The sequence below is a fragment of the Mastomys coucha genome, unplaced genomic scaffold, assembly GCF_008632895.1.
Source record: "Mastomys coucha isolate ucsf_1 unplaced genomic scaffold, UCSF_Mcou_1 pScaffold18, whole genome shotgun sequence".
Taxonomy (NCBI): Eukaryota; Metazoa; Chordata; class Mammalia; order Rodentia; family Muridae; genus Mastomys; species Mastomys coucha.
In genome coordinates, this window is record NW_022196900.1 from 3,101,156 (window position 1) to 3,106,040 (window position 4,885).

At 45.5% G+C, this 4,885-nt stretch overlaps 1 protein-coding gene across 1 annotated transcript in view; it reads right to left on the reverse strand.

Moving 5' to 3' along the window:
• Window positions 1-4,885, reverse strand: part of Ubap2 (ubiquitin associated protein 2) — an 88,059-nt gene extending 83,174 nt beyond the window's left edge. The window contains exon 1 of the mRNA XM_031376734.1: window positions 4,754-4,885. The gene's annotated coding sequence lies outside the window, so the exon portion shown is untranslated. The remainder of the gene's footprint in view (window positions 1-4,753) is intronic.

Below are 4,885 nucleotides of genomic sequence, written 5' to 3' on the forward strand. Positions count from 1 at the left end.
AAAAAAAAAAAAAAAAAAAAAACTTTTCTCTTGGAGCTGAGGATGAAGCCTCATTCTTGAGTAGGAAACTCTCCTCCATTACTAAATCTCACCCACAACCCCATATTCCTAACAACTAAATTTCTTAAGATTTATTTTATGTATATGAGTACCCCATCGGCATGTATATCTGCATGCCAGAAGAGGGGATCAGATCACATGATAGATGGTTGTGAGCCACCATGTAGTTTCTGGGAATTGAACTCAGGACCTATGCAAGAGCAGCCAATGCTATTAAACCACTGAGCCATCTATCCATCCCTGCCCTTCCCCCACAACTTTTTAAAAACATTACTATTTTTTAAGAGTGTGAACATGTCCCACAGTGTGTAAGTAAAGGTCAGAATGCAACTAGCAGAAGTCTACCATGTGGAGTCCAGGGATCAAACTCTGGCACCAGACTTGGAAGCATATGCCTTTACCCACTAAGCCATCTCACTGGCCTACAAGGGTTTGTTTTGTTTCAAATGTGTATGGGTATACATGCAGGTACCTTCATGTAACTACATTCATCCCAACAGAGGCCTGGTGCCCAAGAAGGTCAAAAAACAGCATCAGATCTGGAAAGGGAGTGTTACAGACAACTATGAGCCATCATGCCAGTCCTGGGAGTTGAGTCGGGTCCTCTTGAGTGAAAGCAGCAACTGAAACAGAGCTACCTCTTCATAACTCCAAAATAGAGTTTCTCTGCATAGCTCTGGCTGTGTGTCCTGGAATACTCTGTAAACCAGGCTGGTCTCAAGCTCAGAGATCCTCCTACCTCTGCCTCCCAAGTCCCAACCCCTGGAATTAAAAGTGTGTACCACCACACCTAGCTCTACCAACCTTTAAGATTTATTTATTTACTTTATGTAAGTACACTGTTGCTGTCTTCAGATACACCAGAAGAGGGCATCAGATCTCATTACAGATGGTTGTGAGCCACCATGTGGTTGCTGGGAATTGAACTCAGGACCTCTGGAAGAGCAATCTTAACCGCTCTGGAAGAGCTCTTAACTCGCTGAGCCATTTCTCCAGCCCCCTCTACCAACTGTTAAAGGGAGGTTACTGCCTATTAACTGTAACATTCACTGCTTATCACAAGTCCTGTTCTCTGCCTTAATTCCAAACTGGGTACCAAGTGAAACTGACTTCCGTCCACAAGCAACCATGTCCTTCCGCCAAAAAGTCACAAAAGCTGGTCTTCAATGCCTCATCAAAGATTTCCAGACAGGCTGGGCCCACACCTTTAATCCCAGCACTTGGGAGGCAGAGGGAGGTGGATTTCTGAGTTCGAGGCCAACCTAGTCTACAGACTGAGTTCCAGGACACCCAGGGCTATACAGAGAAACCATGTCTTGAAAAAACCAAAAACAAACAAAGCAAAACAAACAAAAAAAAAAGGTTTCCAGACTGCAGGTTCGTGTGGATCACAGCTGTAATAGAAGTGGGGGCCGGAGATATGGCTCAGCAGGTAAGAGCACTGACTGCTCTTCCAAAGGTTCTGAATCCAAATCCCAGCTACCACATGGTGGCTCACAACCACCAGTAATATAAGACCTCTTCTGGTTGTCTGAAGACAGCTACAGTGTACTCATATACATAAAAATAAATAAACCTGGCTGGGCAGTGATGGCAGACGCCTTTAATCCCAACACTTGGGAGGCAGAAGCAGGTAGATTTCTGAGGGCAGCCTGGTCTACAGAGTGAGTTCCAGGACAGCCAGGACAGCCAGGGCTACACAGAGAAACCCTGTCTCGAAAAAAACAAAACAAACAAAGTAAAAAAAAAAAAAAAAAAGGTAAAACTCTACCACAGGCTCTTTGGTGACATGTTTCGTTAACTTCAAGTTTATCTCCACTCCCAATTTTACAAACAAAATAGCTACAACTCTCCAACTCTTTCTTATCAGAAGATGAGCATCGAAGCACAGACATGTAACGCAGCACTTAGGCATCTAGAGAACCGGAGTGCAACGAGTTTGTGGCTACTCAATGAGTTTGCAAAGTAACACATCAAAGCTGTACTCCCAAGCAGACCCTATCTCAAACAAAAGCAATTTCAAGGCTAACAATGGAAAGTAAAATCACTTTAGACCAGTCTATACTGCAAGTCAGGATTATACTTTCTAGATGCATTTTATATCCTTAAGGGGTAAACACCAAAACCTAAACCAAGCCAGCATAATTGTATGCATACCACATGCCTATACTCCCAGTCCTCAGGAGACTGGGGCAAACAGATTGTGAGGCCAGCTTGGCTATGTATCTTGGCTAACACTTCATCTCAAATATGCATTAATTTAAATAAACCCACTCTTGTAGTCCTGTTCTTCCATCATTTGTCCCAAAACAGTAAAATTTACTCAAACTAATACTGAGAGGGACTCCTGATGAGAACTTCAGTTACCAGGAAAGAGAAGGAAATAAAGTAGTTCTAAAGGGTAGTTCTAAAAGAAGTTCCATATGACCATGGCTAGCCCAATCCACATTTAAAGAGAGACCAGAGGAAACCAGAGCAGCGGAAACAGGCCAGAGAAGCAATTACCACAAGCCTTTCTCAAGGCCTCATTCTCTGTCGTGTTACTACTTCCACCCATATTTCAAACAAAACAATCTCCCTTTCTCTGAAATGTTTAGTTTTTGAAGGTCAGAGGCAGCAAGGAAACAAATGGGGGAGAGATCAGAAGTGTGGGAAACAGACAGGTCACCCATTGGATTTTCTTTTTTTTTTTTTTTTTTTTTTTTTTTTTTTTTTTTTTTCTTTTTCGAGACAGGGTTTCTCTGTGTAGCCCTGGCTGTCCTGGAACTCACTCTGTAGACCAGGCTGGCCTCCAACTCAGAAATCCTCCTGCCTCTGCCTCCCAAGTGCTGGAATTAAAGGCGCACGCACCACAGAATTTACATCAACCCTAAGTAGGAAAAATCAGGCAAGAGAACATAATGACAGCAAGCAAGCGTAGATTGGGAAACTAAACACCTTTGCCGAGTAAGACAAATCTCACAGCAACTGGAAAATGGTCCTACCCAAGAGGCCCTGAAGGCAGACAAGATATACTGGACCACCTCCAAAGAGTAGAACTTCTTTCCTAAACTAGGTAAAGATCATACCAAAGAACCATCCTGATGTCTAAGCTACACTACTGAGCAAGTTCTAGGACAGTCAGGACCACACCAAGAGACCCTTTCTTGAAAAACCCAAGGGAGGCTTTAAAAAATTTTTAAAAAACTAAACAACAACAAAAATAAACAATTCAGAGGGAGTATTAGCAGGCCATTGGTAGGAGAAAAAAAAGACAGAAAGAAAGAAAATGCTTTACAATGGAAGAGAGAGATTTAAACACTTCAGTGAGAGACAGAGAGAAGAAAGGAAGGGAGGGAGGGAGGGTTCAATGTAGCCAGGCACAGGAATGTTTACCTGTAATCTATGCAGCCTGAAATCACAGCATAGAAAGACAAAAGCTGCACAGTGACTCATGCCTTTAATCCCAGGGCTTGGGAGGCTGAGGCAGGCGAATCTCTATGACCGCAAAGCCAGCCTGGCCTACAAAGCAAGTCCAGGACAGCCAGGGTTGTAACATGAAGAAACCCTGTCTCCAAAAACTAGCGAGTGAGTGACCTATCAAGACAAAGAGGTAGACAGAGACAGAGAGAGAGAGAGGAGGAGAGAGACCTAAGAGGATCTTGAGTTGAAAGCCAGCCTTGGCTAGGTAGTGCAACCCTCTCTCAAAAACGACACCCCCCCCCAAAGCATACTCTCCAAAGAAAAGATGATCTCTGGGGACGTCAATTGTACACAATTGCTGGAGAAAAGTAAAAAGTAGGCAGAATGTGCACCTTGGAATTAAAGTAGAAAGGCGTATTAGTGGTAGTAAACTACGAGATTGTGTTAAAGCAAAAAACTGCAGGAAGACTTCCAAGACCGACCATAAGGGAAAACAGGTGTACTGAGTGGTGACAGTTGATATGCCTAGGCAACTAAAACTAAAAATGCAGGGGGAAAGGTGGGAAAGCTGGCTAGTAAACTGATAAACTGGTAAGGAAAACTGAGTTGGAACGCACCAGGCTAAAGAATTAGTATTTGAACTTCTAACAGCACGCTTTACAGTTCACAAGCACTCTTAACTCACCTTAAAGAATAAATAAACTATGACACAACCAGACTTCAAGAATAGAGCATGAAGAAGAAAAATTACAGAGTTTCTACTAACACCAAAGAAAGACCTCAGGAATGAAAGAAAAGTAGTAAAATTGAACTATGCCTTCAGGTTAAGAGCGCAGAAGTTGGGCACTATAAGACCAGTCCCAGGACCGGCGCCAGACTAGAAAGTGGAAAGGTGGTCTGGACGGGGCGACAGCGTGGCGGAGGAGCTCCAGCCAACCCGCAGGGATCGGGGTGGGAGAGAAAACCACACCCTCCAGGATAAAAACCCAAAGGGGGGAGGGGAGGGCGCCCCCTGGGGCTGGGTGGGGCAGGCCAACTACGATTGGAGGGGGTGGGGGGAGCAGGAAGCACGGGGCAACCTGAGCGGGAGAGGAAGGAGAGTGCTCAGGCCTGGACGCACTACGGAAACATGAAGCCAGCGAGGGAAGCTCGGCCCGATCCACCCGGGTAGACGCTGGGGCATCCCAAAGGGGGTTGGGAGTTCAGAAGGCCACAGTCCAGGTCCAGAAAGCATACCCTGCAGGGTTCAGGGCTCTGGGAAAGAGGCTAAAGGGAACAGGGTGGCAATTACCGCTGCTGCTCTCGTTGGACTCGGGACCCGCCGCCGCCGCCGCCGCTCGTTACCTGCCAATGTGCCTCTTACAAAGCGGCGGCGGCGGCAGAGGCGGCCCTGCCCGTCACGTGATCTCTACGTCACGGGAGA